Source organism: Temnothorax nylanderi, unplaced genomic scaffold (assembly GCF_030848795.1).
Source record: "Temnothorax nylanderi isolate EJ_2023f unplaced genomic scaffold, tnyl_v1.0 TNYL_tig0509_pilon, whole genome shotgun sequence".
Taxonomy (NCBI): Eukaryota; Metazoa; Arthropoda; class Insecta; order Hymenoptera; family Formicidae; genus Temnothorax; species Temnothorax nylanderi.
Window position 1 is genome coordinate 10,747 of NW_027249571.1, and position 17,031 is coordinate 27,777.

The following is a 17,031-nucleotide window of genomic DNA, read 5'->3' on the forward strand; positions in this document are numbered from 1 at the left end:
TTAAAATTAAAGATAGACGAAGACTGGAGTCGAATAAACGAGAGAATAACAGGAAAGATCACAGATCTTTTTACGTTACATGAAAATCGTGTCTTCTCCCCGAGTAGAAATTGAAAATAGTGGCTAGCTAGTCACGAGCTAATAAAGTTGTGTTATACATCAACACTGTCTAGTTTTTCTAGCTAGTGATGAGCCAGTAATGTAACGCTCACTTTTCTAGTAACTTTATAGGAAATACTATCTAGTACTTATCTATAGCTGAAACTAACTGCAACTAGATATAAAAACTAACAAAAAAATTATTTAATTTTTTATTATAATTTTTTTTATCAAGAGTACATTCTAAACTTAGGACAAATTTTTATTAACTAATTTTTATTACCTTTTTACTATATTGTTTTATTATTTTGCTGGCTCACGACTGGTTTTGAACCCGGGACCTCAGGATGATCAGACTCGTACCCTAGCTGCTACGCTATTTTGATTTATTAACATACGTATACTTTTTTGTCTATATATGTTATAACTGACGCAATTATATTATTTTTTTATAAATGCAATTAAATGTTATAAAACATACTAAATAATTAACATTATAAATTTATTTACTTTATTTGCTTTATTAGATTTGCATAACAATACAGTGTCATATCTGATATATGATGACTAGAGGTTAGATGAAATTTTCAAGTCAGAAAGAGCTTGTTACTAGATATTTAAATTAATCGGCTAACAAGAATTGAGGTTATGGGCCGAATTCACAGTCTCTGATTAACTTAATCCTCCGATTAAACTCACTCTTCGTCTTTTTCTAAAGGAGACAGTTAGAAAGAGATGCAGAGTGAGTTTAATCAGAGAATCAAGTTAATCGGAAACTGTGAAATCGGCCCTATATCATTCCACAAAAATCTCTCTAGTAACTATCTAATAGCAGCACAATCAACACAAGTTAGCAATAACTGCACCCACATTTCCACTTCCATCTAACCAGAGAGAGGAAATCTCTCTGATCTAACGTACATTTAGTGAATTTACTAAATAGTCGTTAAAATTGTCAGAATTTATTGATATTTAATTAATAATAACGTAACGCAGCGTTCTTTGGAAATTCTTACATTTTTATATTTTTCTTATTTTTCTTAGCTAATGGTTAAGCCCGAATTACATCTATCGTAATGTTCACCGGGTTCACCGTAAACGATCGTAACACTCGTCGTTACAGCTATCGTAAGCTCATCGTATGAGTTGATTCAGTGATGAGTTGAGACAGTTATTACTAATTTATATTGATTATGCTACTATTAGATAGTTACTAGACAGATTTTTATGGAATATCATAACCTCAATTCTTATTCGCTAATTAATTTACAAATGCTAGTAACGAGATAGTAGCTTTATCAGATTTGCACAACAATGCAGCGCCATCTATCATCGTATCTGATATATAATGACTAGACAGCAGCTAGATCACAAATAAGTCAAATAACTGATTATCTAGTGACAAGCTCTGTCTGACTTAAAAATTTTATTCTAATCTATACTACCTAGTCACTATCTTTCAAATCAGGCCGGCTAGCTCAATTTCCACTCGGGTCAAGCGCATCGATAAAATGTTACATATACGATTCATTAAATTTACATTTCTCAATTTTTATATTCTCACACAGAAAACTGAATAATCCCTTAAAAAAAACAATATATTAAAGATAAAGGAGATTCTGCTATCTGCTACATCTGACACGGGTTTTTTAGAATCTTAACATGCAATGCTCTTTGAAATGGATTATCCAATGTTGAAAAATGTAGAACGATCGACATACCCGCGACTTGAATTCTCTTTCATTTTGCGGAATCCAATTTACGAAACGTAAGCGCATTAGAGTTTTGCACGTTATTTCGCGCAGCATCCACGCCGCGCCGCGTTGTTGTTTCGCAGAGAGAACACGGCCTTGCCCGAAACGCCAGAGCGCGTTTCGCACGAAAATATATGGATGACATACAGTACTTCCGTGCTCGAGCGTAATTTATTAAAGGCCAACGAAAAACAAAAAGAGGAAAGGAGAGAGAGAGAGAGAGAGAGAGAAAAAATGAAAATAGCGAGCCAACGCGGCGCGTTGACGGTTTTCGTGCGGCAACGTGCTCTTCGGGCGAATCCTCGACGGTCGAGCCTGTCTGCCTCTGTCGTCCCCCATCAAGCCCGAATGCGATTTACCGCTGATCCTCTTTAACGAGCTTCCGATAAACGAAGGAAATTCGCGTCAGCGATGAAAACGTTTCGTAATCCGGGATCTCCGCCTGTCTATCCGTCGGCTGCGCTCTTTCTTTTTTCCGTTCAGCACTCGAGCTTGCGCCACCGAACACGCCTCTTCTGATTTCGCCGGCGGGATATTTCGCCAAATCATGATATCCCACTAAATGAAATAATTATAGCGGCAGACAGGATAGATTAAAAACGACGAGCTTCCCTCCCTTCCCTCTCTATCTCTCTTTCCCTCCCCCCGCTTTACCCCTTATCTTAAACGTCGACTCCCGGCGCACTCCAGTCGGATCGAGATGCATTTTGAATCGCGATTGCGAGATACTGCTGCGAAATCCGCGGCTACTCTCGGGTTACACTCGAAATGGATTAAACGTAAATATTAAGGCAGCCGAGCGGTACATAAAGTTCTAATTAAAAGCTCTCTCCGCTCTCTCGAAACATCGCGAAATACGAAAGGCGGTTTTCCCCGCATTCGTTTGTACGGCGTTACGGGGCGCGGATTAACGTAAAATCGAAATTTGGAGAAGTACGAGTCTCGAATTTCTTTCGCGATTAAAACGAATTAGTTGGGCCATAAAAAATTGAGGGTTTTCGCATTGAATAATGCGCATTTAGCTGCACAGTCATATAAAGCCAAATGAACACAATACTAGTAATAAATTTGAAAATTATATTACGCCGCGGCGTGTTTGTAAAAAATATAAACCATAATACGCGCACACACACATATACTGAATTTTGCTAAATTAATATTCAGCATGCAACAACGAGAAAATGGTTAAATAAAATTTTAACGTTAAATCACAGAATTTAAATAAACATATTTTTGTGTACATAAAGAATAAAATGCAACATTCCACTAATTAAAATCACGATAAATTGTATACTTAATCGTCATAGGTCGTGGAATACGGGAGCGAATCGTTAGATTTTAATGCGAAATCTGAACGAAAAGCCGCGGCAGTGCGGGCGCGGCGCACAGGTTGGTGAAACGAATCGAGTTTCGGCGAAGGTTCGTGCGCGAATAGTCGAAACAGAATTAAGAGCAAAGTACGAGGCCACGCCGAGACGCGCGGAGCACGAGACGGTACCGCGGTCGTCCGAAACCCGTTCACCCACACTGCCGTTGCCGTCGCCGTCAGCAGGTAAATATGACAGTGAACTTTATTATGCACGTCGACGCCCGAGCAGCGTAGCAGAGCTATCACGCGAGTCGGGGATGTAGCGACGACGACGACGACGACGGCGACGGCGACGGCGACGGCAGCGGTGGCACGCGAGCCTATTTCAATGGTAATAAGCTGCCGACCAATCACCAAGAATATACTAAATATGTATATGTGCAGGACGGAAGGGAAAAGGATTGCGGAGACCGGTGTTCTGTCGCAACGATGGAGGCGTGCCAATCAATTAGCGACGTTGCCCGATAAGCCCGTCCTCTCGTCCTCTCTCTTCCGACGGTTACGTCAGAAACCACGCCGTCCGTGTGGCGTCGGCTACTGCTGCGCAGGGCCGATGGGACTGACGCAAACCGCAACTGCATTCTAAACAGCTCGTGATCCCCGCACTATCCTGGCCCGCTTTGCCCCCCACGGACCTTGCGCCTCGATGTTATGGGCGAAAATTCGGAATTCGACAGGCAAGTCGACGTGCTCCGATAGAAAGATAGGGAGGGTTTCGTGCCTCCGTTAAAGCTGTAATAAAACGAAGGGATTGTGCGGAATTTCTCCTCGAAAGAGCTCGCAGAAACTGTTCGTTCTAAATAATCTCAAGTGTAGGAAGATATCGCTGAATTATCGAACAGACAATCTGAAAATTTTGCAAAATCCAATTATATCATTAACTTCGCGGTTAACGCTTGATCCATTTTTAATTGTAGTCACATATAATTAATAATAATAACCTATAAATTCTGCTTTACGTTAACAATGTCAGCAAATTGTCAATAGCTGCAATAGCAATAATAGCGCATCAATATCATCGCAATGGACGTGTATGAAGCTGTTCTCTAAGTAGCGCATTAGCGGATAAAATATCAATTCGGAGATAATAGCGTTGAGGCGGAAAATATCGACCGTAGAACGTGACTTTATAGCTCGGCCTTAAATGCGATGCGCGGATACATAAATTTCTTTCTCCAGTCGACGACCTCGTCGTTAGCAGATATCGTATACGATTCTTTCCGTAGCACGGTACAAATGCATAGCGAGTGCATGACGCATACACTCGAATGCATTTTGATCGAACGTGGAAAAGTGCGGGGTCGCGCGAGCGAAGTAAATATATTTACTCGGCAAACGCAATTATCCGAGCTACCGCGGGGGCTTCTTTAAGTGAATGAGTGTGAGAGAGTGGGGGGGAGGAGAGACAGAATTTTCCTTATATTCGCTACCGCGATACACAATATAAATTTTAAATATGAGGCGATCAAATCTACTTATTTCCAGCAGACGCGCGCGTATTTCCAGGTTTCTCGTTCCCGCAGACGGGTCGGTTATCTACGAGCAACGATGATTCCCCACTCTTTTCTCCGTGTTCCTCATTTAAAATACAGAAACTTAAAGAAGCCGGCAGCCGAAGGCACTTACTCGGCGCATCCCAATATTTATTCGCGCTATTGTGGGGGGCTAACTCACTTCGATGGAAACTCTCGCGAATAGACTGCAGTGCCAGAGAGCGTTGATGGCCGCGGGAGACTCGTTCTATGGCAATAACGGCTATCGTTACTTATATATGTATATACATATACTCCTGTAGCAACGTAATCGGTTCTCCCTGGCCAACTTTACCGGCGATAGAGAGAGACCTTGATAATTAGCACCCACCTATCTGAGCGCGAACTCTCCGTCTCTCTCTCTCTCTCTCTCTCTCTCTCTCTCCTCTCTCTCTCTCTCTCTCTCTCACTCTCTCCACACTCTATCCTTCCAAGATTAACCGAGACCCACATAGAGGCCAAGTTTCCACGGTCGCGTCTAAGGATTTAGATAGGGGAACATGAAACGAGACGAGCGACCTGCCACTAATTAAGTACAAAACTTGGAACTAGTAAATCTTCCCGAATGGTATTATCCGCCTTTTAAACTTTATTCATAGAAAAACGTATGGAAATGGTCCAAGGAATGCATAAAATGATCCAAAGAAACGAGACGACAACTTCACAATGTAAAGTTTTATGTTTGAGTAGTAGTTGTAAGTTACAATTAGTTAACATCCTTAATTATATAGATTAGTATTTTCATAATGCTTAGGAAGTACAAACTCCCTAAGTTCTATGCTTGATACATAACGTTGCTAAAAGTTTTCGAGGTAAAATATCGCAAATAATAGCTAAGAATGTAACGTGGTACCAAGAGTATATTAAGTTCACGATGAAATTTCATGTATCATTGTAACACGTTAGTTTGACATTGTTTGATTGACTGATATCCGTTCATTTGGCGTAACGCGGTAGAAAGTACCGGGAAGTGTGATAACAGGTGACAGTATTACGCAGCACCGATGTCATTCCACGGGAACGTGGAAGCTCGAGTTTCTAAACTCCGGCAGACTAGGCTGATCCGTGTAGCTAATTTTCAGAAAGTACCTGACTCGTCGCATACATACTATAGACATGAGCGACAACTCCTGCGCATTAGTCCCATAATGAGCCGCCACGTTTGTAACTCCGAAGAATGGCTCGTTATTCCCGATGCTGAATGCCATGCAACAATGCGTCTTATGCTATTTACATTAACGAGAATTACGATAAGCTCCGCCCACATTTACCGCGGGATTTATAGCGAAAATTATTTGTCCTCGCTAAGACACACTATGCGACGCGCAAGTTTCTTGAACGCGAGAGCCGCAACGCCTAAACGAGCTCCCGAGCGAATGTAAAACCGGAGTAAACATTTTTCACCCGCGAGATTTTAAGAGATCTTTTTTTCTCTCTCCCTAAACTTGTTGGTTGTTTCCACTTTAATTTTCTTCGCCGAAATTATGTCTCTCGCAATGTTCGTGTCGCTTATATTACATTTAAATTTTCTTTTACTTACTTAGTCGAATTCTGCATATGATAGTTACGTGTGAGCGCTTACCTGTAACAAAGAGAAATAATAGCAATTAATAACAGTATTCAACCACATTAGTATCTAATCATCAGCAATTAATTTTTGACTTATTACACACACACGCACACACACACACACACACACACACACACACACACACACACACACACGCACGCGCACACACACACACACACACACACACACACACACACACACGCACACACACGCACACACACACGCGCACACACACGTACTCTAAGTATATAAAAAAAGATTGCCTGAAGCCAACATTATTTTTTACAAATATTCACGGACATTTTTTTAAATAAGCAGTCATCAAACTAGATGTCAGTAATTCTTATGAAATAAAGAGAAATTTTTCATAAAAATTATATTTTAGTGTTATTGATACATCACACTTGTCCTATTTTCTACATTTCTTATTCTCTGTTGTTCGTATTTCCTTCACGTATCATCACCAACTTTTCTACTCCATTCGCGCAAAATGACTAATACCACTTGCTACCAGCGCCCATGATTTTTCGTATTTCGACGCGATCACCCAGAAAATACGACGTTTACAACAACACCGTAAACCGAAGGAGCTGCTCGCGCATGTAAAAGGCTGCCCGCGGGCACAATAACACAAAACGTGAAATAACGAAGGTGTCGCGCGCAAATAGCAATACCGCGCACAACTAATAAAGAAACGCCGCGCGACAAAGCAGAGGTTGTCGTGAAATAAGGCGTGCCCCACGTTCGCATCTAGGACGAACAAGTCGACGACGAACGAGAGAGGAGCGAGGGGGATAGAATTAATTTTATTAAACGCTACCCGCGAGCCATTGCAGCGGGGGGGGGGGGCGTGCAACGGCAGTCCCAGCGTTTGTTCCAGGAGGTAATAAACGCTGCTTTCATCTACGAGATATTGTGAAGTTATTGTCTCGTATCTCTCGCGTCCGCCCCCTGTACACTTCAACCCTCTCCCCACAACCCTTTTCACCTTTCCCGCTATCCTCCTCGATTCCGCCTCAGACGCTTCCCCCAATCCTACCTCACACACGGGAGGACACACAAAAATGATTTACGACCGTCTCTCCGATCTCTCCCTCTCTCTTTCTCTTTCTCCTCCCTTTCCCCCCCTCTCCGGCACCGGGGGACTCTCGCGGGAACACCTGCATCATCTCGAGGCTTCCGGAATGTACCACTCGCCCGAGGAGGATTCCGATCTGAATGGGTTACAGCGCGCGCGCGGCGCGAGGACGGTGTGCTTTACAACCGCGCCGTAACGCGAGAATTTATTACGCATTACAACCGTGGAGGAACTTGAGCTAAAAGTGGTCGCGATGCATTTCGAATTCGCGCGCTTCTGCCGCTGCAGCCTGTCGACTTTTCGTCGGTTATAAATTTTCCGACTTCTCACCGTCGACTATAATAACAGTTGTGCTATCGTGCGAAATACTCGAGTTTGTTTGCAAAACTTGTTCAACTCGCGCAACAACCTGTAGCCTCTCTGATCACCCTTCGCTAGAAATAAATCAAACGTAAACTTTAACGATACTGCCATTACTTTAAACTCTAATACAAATGCTGCAATATAATCAGCTTTTATCACGTCGATATCCTCTAACAATTTTTAACAAATTTATTATACAAACAATTGGCTTGTTCGAGTTAAATTCTACACAATAATTAAAAATTACCTCCGTCAAAAATCTCCCTTAATTAAGTTGTTTATTTCTTCCGTGATTATCTATTCCCGAATAAAACTGCATGTTACGAATATATGCTTTCGGAGCAACCCCGTTAGCAGATGCGAGCCTACGAAGCAGGGCGAAGACCTCGAGGGCATAGGAGCGAACAAGGAAGACGGTACTTCAGATTATGGATCGCAAACCAGCGATGGCGGCAAATTGTGAGGCCGGGTTCGGCTCATGCAACCTCGAGATACCTCGGTAAACCAGGCGCACAATCAGCAGCGCGGGAAGACATGCCGCGGAGCCAAAACCGCCATAGGAAAGCTGAATACCAGCGCGCGAAGCTGCTCCGCCGTCACCGCCACCGTTGTTGTTGTCGCCGTTGCGTCTCTGTTCGCCATCCATGACCTGCCCCTATATCCGGGTTCCTTTGACGCGGCACCATAATACGCCCGGTCTCTTCCCGCGAGGCTCTATATTCCGCACAAACCGGCTTCCCTTCCCAGAGAGAAGCTCTTGTCCCATTACGGTGAAGAGCGAGCAAACAGGCGAGCGGGCGAACGAAGCGAGTGGAGCCCCGGGCTTGAGTTGCGCATTCGCAATGATGGTCACGGGGTATATAATGAAGGGAGTAAATAAATAAAAAGTTTTTCGCGAGAAAAGACGCGCGGTGAGAGAGCGCCGGAGAGAGAAAGAGACGGGCAAAAAGTGAAGAGCCGGCTTTAACGCGAGCATCAGCCACCCCCGCGCGCGCACCGAAAGAAAGATTTAACGGGTGGCTGCTGAATAATGAAATAAGTTATTAGATAGAATTAATAGCTGAGAAGTATATCCCTGAAAGAGGAGCCGGGATATTAAGAGCTCGGAAAGCTCTTCGGAAGGGGAGAGGTGATATTATTCTTCCTGCCTGACGAGTCATCTCCGATATTTAATCTACTTTCGTCGTTCCACCTCTCCCCGACTACCCCCGGAGACGCTCGATGCGCTTTGTTAGACCGAATTGATACCCCGCCGAAAGACTGATGGGACGAGAACGCGTTCGTTTCCGGAAAAAACACTGGCGTCGATCAAATAGCCCGCCCCCCGTCCGGGAACTTGGTCTTTCTCCGTCTCTCGAATAACAAAGTGCGCGAAAAACTTTTCGCCGCGAGACACGCTGGATCAGAGAACGAGAGAACGCCAACTGTAATATAGAGAAAACTAACAGATTATGGCGGACTAAGTCAGCGGAATCAGCTCGCGCGTTTCCCACCAAGGGTCGATCCGCCGATTATTTTCGAACCCGACTGGCTTACATCCGGCCACCAAATTATCCGGCTGGAGGTATACGGGAGGTTTTCGGGAGACCTCGAAGATTTACGCCGGTGAATTCAGTGCGTCGCGTCGGTCTATTCACGTGCCGTGAGGAATACAAATGAGCGAGCTAGCGCTCGAGCGGGTGTGCCCAATAGGAATTTTACCGCTTTTTCAAACTTTCGAAAAGTTTAGTCGTAAATAGCGCGCCAGTTTGATCGGAATCTTGGGGCGTGGTGAAAGAAAAACGACAGATTTCGGGAAATACGAGTGAGTCCGATTTTTCCGAGGGATGACCCAGATTCGAATCGCTGGACTGTTGCGAACTATTTTTCACGGCGAGCTATCGCGGATCGCTCCGCTGCGAGATAGTTGCTTTTGTATACATCGTGCGCGGTGGAAAAATGTAAACTTTAATCAAATGTATTTCCGATGAGTATCGATGGCACACATTGGTTCACATTGCTGGTGATTTCACATTTTTATCCATAATGTACGTAAGATACGTAAGAAATTGAAAGGCTATTAAGGGATGCCGTCGAGCACAATCTTTTATCCTTCCATTTAACAAGATTGAAACTGCCAATGTACAATTTTCTTGTTTTCTTATATTATATAAATATGGACATACAGGACTACAGAGTAACCGAATGGACAAAGGTTCTTTCAATAGACTTACGAACGCTTTGATATTCAGAAATTGCGAATGGCGCGTGGCTGGCTTTCGCTCAAACAAAATTTCGATTAAAAAAACGACAATGAAGTAGCTGGCGGCGGATGGACATGGGGAGAACAGAAGAAGAGAGAGAGAAAAAAAAGAGAGAACGAGGGACGCAAAGACCAGGAATGAGCAGGGGAAAAAGCACAAAGATACGGTTGATCGAAAACAACCGAGGAAGAAAGCTCGATCCAGGCGGGAAAAACGAAAATGGCATAGAGTGAAAAATCTGACCGGGGACGCTAATTGCGGTCGTTCGATTGACCAACCGATCGATCGGCGAATCAATCGATCGAACTAACGGCAATGACTCAATGAAATTGCTCGGACGAATAACAAAAGCACAATCGCTTTGAGGATCGACGTAAAGTGCTTGCCCGTCCGTCCGGCGTGAAACTCGCGTTTCACGGACCGACGCGAAAAAATTACGCGTGCGGTAGCGATAAACGTTTGCAAGCCTCGGAAAAAAAAGGGAATGTTGAATGAGCTGATGCATTCGCTTCGCGCTCTGCAAATAACGTTGAATGAAATAACGCTCGTTACTGCCGGAACCAATTTTTCCCGCAACAACTATGATGAAGAGGCGCGCTTAAGAATAAAGCGAAATCGAATGAAAGCGTCTAGGCGATAAACTTTAAAGAAAAGCGTAAAATAACAGTATTTTATCGATATTTTATCGTTAATAATTTATTGATGCTTGCGAATTGTTCGTGCAATCGTAACCGATAACACGCACGATATTTTTATAACAATAAATATGCGCGTGCGAAGGTATACTACATTAACTACATAAAAATAAATCGGCGTAGCGCCTCGTATAATAGCGCTGATATGCGTTCGCCAATTACACGGAATATCGCGAGTAAACGGCATTAGGCGTCTACTAGTTAAAAGAGTGAAATGCTAAAAACAATTCTTGCGCAACGGGGCGACAAGTTACACGTCCAACCCTTTTAAATCGCGATCGGCCGGCGGAAAAGCGCGAAAATTCGCGCTAACGCAATATTCGCGATGATTCCGGTCGCCGCGACGACGCGTGAAACGCCCCCGCGCGGAGTGCGGACGCGCCGTGAAAGGGACGCGAAAAAGCATAAGGGAGCGGGAGGACGGAGAGACCGACACGGCGGAAAGGACGCGCGGAATGGAAATATGCTGTTCGCGCGAACGACGCTTAAAAACGAGTTAACGTAATGCTCCAGAGAGGAAAATTATTGTACGAACGAGACTGCAGCTGCCGCACGTTATTACGTTCGACTCGCGTACGTCGGTTGTATGTTGAAACGCGCGCACGGGAGGCACGCTCGTGGATATTAGCGCGCGAGTACCGGCTGGTATAACGTTTCGGTGCCAGGCAGGTATGTCAAACGAGATCAATTTCGTTCGGTTTATTAATCACGCCATTTCACGTGCGTCCTAAAAACACGAGACGTGAATCATTTCTAAGTCATTGGTCATCGAATATCGACACGTTGGACGCTATATGCAAATTTCGATTAACTTTACAAAAGTCCAAATCGGATTATATAATCCGTGTTACAGTAAATAAATGCGATTTTTGACAAATGCATTCGTTTTTCACCGGTGACACATGTATAGCTCTCGAAATAACGTTAGCTGCATTCTGTACGCGTCCAGTGACATATGTCAATAATCATTACGCTCGTAATCGATGCCCCACAGAAAGTTTAACGTGTTAAATAATTCTGACAGTTCACGATGTAGTTATATACCTACTCACGGATGCAAATAGATAATATGATTCAATCGTTATTTTATCAATCAACGTCATCTTATATAGAATTCTCTAAAATTGGTTAAACGGAGTGAATTTTTCGTTCTATTTTAATGTTAAATTCACTACAAACTTAGGACAACTTGGCAACCAAGAAATTTTTGAAATATACAAAAGACATTTTACAAACAACGTGATAAAAATTACCAAGCAGATTGGTAATTTTTGAAAAATTATTGAAATTTCCTAGATATATTTTAGTAAAATTAATCAAACATATTTTATATTTTAATGCAATAGATATTAATATTTTTTATTATGGTAGATATTAATCAGAATAGTTCGCATAAAATTCTTCGTAGTACATGTCCTACAATTACTACCATGATTTTCAGGGTAAATTCTAAGAAAAAATTCTCTCTGTGTACAGACGACCACACGTATCAGTCTCTTGCCAATATTTCAATAAACGTTTTGTCCAACCGTCAAAGTAGCTTACTCTGTGTGTGATTTAAATACATTACATATTACATATATTACAACATAAATGTATAATAACGCCAATACAAAATTGAAGTATCCTAAAAGGGATATTAGCATGACACTAGCGGCATTAGCGGGCGCGATATCACACGGTCGATGATGTTTAATACAATTTTCGCGTCAATCAAACCGCCGCGGTCAGAACGCTGTCACTCGTTTGATAAAACTAGTGAAATTAATGTCGCTATCATACCTAACACATCGCTATTAATTATCATGAACCACGAGGCGGTTTAAACTGCCCGCATACAAGCGCCCTATGGGATATTATCGAGATTGTAATCGGCATTGTTGAAAAAATCATTTAATTTGGCTTTCTTCATCGAATGACATTTATTAATTCGTGAGGCCGCGTTGCCACGCGTAAACCGACAAGCTTGTTGCCCTAATGCTCTAATGAAAATACGTCTATTGTACCGTGCGTTTAAGCACCTGTGGAACGCAACGGTTTTTTCAATTTGTTGTAATTAACTGAATTTGTGCACGGTGAAACATTCTTCATAGAGTTAAAAAAAAAGGAAAAAAAATCCTATCGTTATTCCAATCAACATCAAGTACAACGTTCCCACTGTTCGCGATAGCACAAGTATTTAACGTAGTTATTTGTGTCAATTTTTCGTGCGCAAAGGAATTCGACGTTGTAAAATACAGAAATATCGTGCACATATTTTTTTTAAACAGCTAAATAAATAAATAACTGTGCTGTTTGTGCGCTGTGCTCGCTTTATTTTTACCATGTCAAAATGAAGTCAGCAAAATAATCGTGCGGCGAGGACGAAATTGCGTTCCGACGACGATTGCGTTTTATCTGGTCGCGTTGTGTTTTGTAAATCCCACTGAGAAAGAGCGCCGTCCGGCGCTTACGGCGGTGCTGGAGCATGAAAAGCTAGGGAAAGCCGGGAAAGCGCGATATTAGCGAGTCGGCATAAAGCTTAATGTCGTCTTGCGTTTTACTGTCGCATGGGGCTGCCACAATAAGCGGCAAATACTACCGGTGGAGCCACCGAGGAACGGCACGCAGCAGCTCGAAGGTTGAGAAATGCGCCACAACGTACAGGCGGAAAAAGCGAGAGACAAAGGGGAGGAAGAGCGAGAGAGGAGAAAGGCGAAAGACTGGCGAGGGAGGCGGCAAAACAGGGAGGAGCGGCAACGATGCGATCGCGACAGTAATGAGAGCCGTTAATTATGTAATCCCATAATTAAATTAAACGCACTCGGCCGCGTGTAGTGCGTAGCTCTTTTGGCGGCTGTAAAACCGGCTATAATTTGCACCGAAAACGAGTAACGGATTGTCATTCATGGTAGGCCGCAGACGGCTGCCGCGCATGCACGTACAAAACGTACACGTCGGGCTCTCTCTCTCTCTCTCTCTCTCTTTCTCTCTCCCGCCTGTCAAATTGCAGGAATCGCGACGCGATACGAAGCGACGGGGTCCCCGAGAGGTAATTAACAGTATATTAATCCCGTTAACGAGCGACTGATCCCGGTGTCGATGGTCAAGCGTTTTCGTCGATGCCCATCGCATCACGAACAATTACCGCCGTCACAACGCGTGCATCCTTATACGGGATAATTAGTAAAATATGGAAATGTACAGCAGATACGTATGTGCTCTTAGAATTTAAATGGGCATGGCGTTACGAGATTAAATTGCAAATACATTTTGCAACCTCGATGCTCGGAAAGATCGCATCTAATCAGATGATCAACCAACCGCCACGGATAATCAGTTGACCCAAAAACAGAAACGGGTATGAGATTAAACCGAGTGTACCGGATCATCAACAGGCGGAAAACCACACGTAATGGCATAAAGTGATTCTACATGCTGCAAGAGGTAGTGGCACTTCAAAGCACCATCGCGCGACAAAGGGTTAAGCGTCGAATTACATTTCGCTTACTCTCAAGGGAGAAACGTTTGTAAGCCCCCGTCTTGATAAAGATTATCGAATCCCTCATACTCTCCGCTTCTCTCTCTCTCTCTCTCTCTCTTCAATTCTCTTCTCTAACTGCGAAAACGTGTCACGACATCCAATATTTCAGATGCTGGCATTCGCATTTTCATCCGCGCCCATTCTTTCTTCGTTCCTCCAGGACTTCTGCCATCTTTGAAATTACAACGATATTCCTTCCATTGGCATTGGATAGCGATTGTGTCGCGGCTAAGAGCGCGGTGTAGCATGAGAATAATAATCGTGCGACGAGCCGAGAACCCGGGGAATAGCTTTGTGACATCCGAGACAAAAATCAGAGCATGCCTGCCATTAAGGAGATGAGAATTTATTACTAACACGCGCAACGCCAACACCGTGACAAAGCCTATTTGTTACTCAGGTATTTAAGTGCCTGGGTACTGTTTCTGAAAATGAAACACCGCTCGCGCGTCGACACAGGCGTGTAATTTCGTGCTCTCTGTTTCTCTCTGTCTCTCTCTCTCTCTGTCTCTCTCTCTCTCTCTCTCTCTCTCTCTCTCTCTCTCTCTCTCTCTCTCTCTGTCTCTCTCTCTCTCTCTCTCTCTCTCTCGCTCGCTCTCACACACACAGGAAGCTCTCGCTCTCTCTACAATAAAATCTCCTGGGATCTTCGTTATTGTCATCGAAATCGCGTGAGGTCGAGCTAATTTACGGCTACAAAATAGGCATATCTATTTCACAGAATTAGCTCTGTATTTCTCTGAATTCGCTACATCCAATTTACTTCGGAAAATTCAATTATCCGTATCTTCACTTCGTTCCGATGGTCTTAAATTTATTACGTCCCGAAAAAGAATCTCTCCGCGCATAATCTACACGCTGATGTTGCTTATACGTCGTGAATAATGACGCCGTAAATATTGAACCCCGTGGAAAATCCGTCCGACTATTTAACCGTTAAGTTAAACCGCGCGGAGTAACGCGCTAGATGACAAAAATTAAATTGGATTACAGGCGAGGCTCGCAGCATCGAGTGAAAAAAAAGAGCTAGTGGAGCGAATCAATTTTCGATGCACTTCGCTCGAACGGAAATGTTCCTGCCTTCGAAGAGAGATGCGTCGGGGTAAGAGAGAAAGGAAAAAAAAAGAAACGTGACGATCGAAAATTGCATGGTAACGAACAGAAATTGGAAAGTCGCGCGCGCAGGTTTAAGCGGGCGTATATATCTCATCGTTCTTGTCTCTCCGCGCGCTTCTCATACCGGATAAAAATACGCGCGCTAGTTAGCAGTGACATTAAAGAGTTAAATCGCATGGAAACGAGAGGATAAGAAATCGCGAGCGCCTTTATCACGCGGGTTTGCGCACGAGTTATCTCCCGTCTCGGCGAAAGAAGTTACGAAATCGAGACTGAAACTAAATTTCCTTTATTTCAGTCGATGCGAATGCGTGCCTCACGAAAGTGTTCTAACGTTACTGATGCTATTCGTGCTATTCGCGTTGATGAAGTGACGAAAAGTATAATCTCGTCATTATACTTTCGTCACACGCGAATTATCGAGAATGTCTAATTTGTCAATCTTTATATCTTCTTTATATTCAATGTGACGCTTACACGCGAATAAAATTAAAAGATACAGTTGAAATAACAATATCAATGTAACACCGTCGATTGTTACGTGTTATAAAAGATAGTATATCACGCGCTTTTACGCACACAGAACAAAATTGAGAGACGATCCCGCTGGTGGTGGTCGACGCCCGACGCGATGCGGCGAAACTTGTGTTTGACGAATCAATTAATTTTATCGAACAGACAACCGTGCCATCGCCCATCCCACGGCAATCTTCGTAAATGAAAATCGATTCGCTTTCTATTACGAGATAAGTAACGGAGTAGGGGATAGTCGACCGCAAGGATGGGTGGAAGAGAGAGAGTGAGAGAGAGAGTGAGAGAGAGAGAGAGAGAAAGCGAAGGCGAAGGAGAAGAGTCTAAGTCGGATACAACAATACCTATTAAGATAGCATCGTGACCAACCGCAAGCAATCTCGCTGGACAGACTTCGTGGATGGCTGTCGTACGTCCTGATTGCACCTGACATTATAATCGAAACCTTTCGATTCGCGTTCGACGTTTTATTATCGCGGCGGAACTTTCCGGACAAAGACCTCGTCAGGACGAAAATTACGGTAATTTAACAATCTCAAAAGTTCGATAATTAATGCAAATCGTCTCTCAAAGCGTGAAGATTATTCCAAATTTAGTTCGACGAACAATATTTCTGCATATTAGGGGAAAGAGCCATATTTCTGAATTATTTTAATGAGGAAGTACCTAACATCAGCCGTACTACCATTACCTCGCGCGTAATGTAATTAACGTACTTAAATTAATTACTAACTCGTGCTCTGATAATGCGCGATAACTTGACCGATATTTTCAGTTCGCTACGATCGAATTTAATTCGTAAAGATAGATTGCAAAAAGCGAGTCTTATATTCCATAGAGATTTGTCAATATCGCCAGAACCTTTGTCATCCGGGTCATCCCTGTTCCTGATATAGGGAATTAACGTATTATCGGCGCGCAAAGTTCAATTCGATCCGCGAGAAATTACGTCAAACATTTGGACGACGGATTAGTTTGGATTAAACGAGTCTCGTTAGAAATGTGTGTATCTCTGAGTATTATATGCCCGCTGAATACGAGCGTTACCGAGATCGAACGCGCTATATAAACCCGGACTTTATACACGTATATGCTTTATATATATTCAAATCGCATGAAACCGATATATTCCTGTCCCTCCTGTATCATATCTAGTGT

General features: G+C 43.2%; 1 long non-coding RNA gene across 1 annotated transcript in view; it reads right to left on the reverse strand.

Moving 5' to 3' along the window:
- Window positions 1–6,245: 6,245 nt before the first annotated feature.
- The window catches only part of LOC139783518 (uncharacterized), an 84,499-nt gene continuing 73,713 nt past the window's right edge, over window positions 6,246–17,031 (reverse strand). The window contains exon 4 of the long non-coding RNA XR_011721301.1: window positions 6,246–6,336. This is a non-coding gene — a long non-coding RNA (uncharacterized lncRNA). The remainder of the gene's footprint in view (window positions 6,337–17,031) is intronic.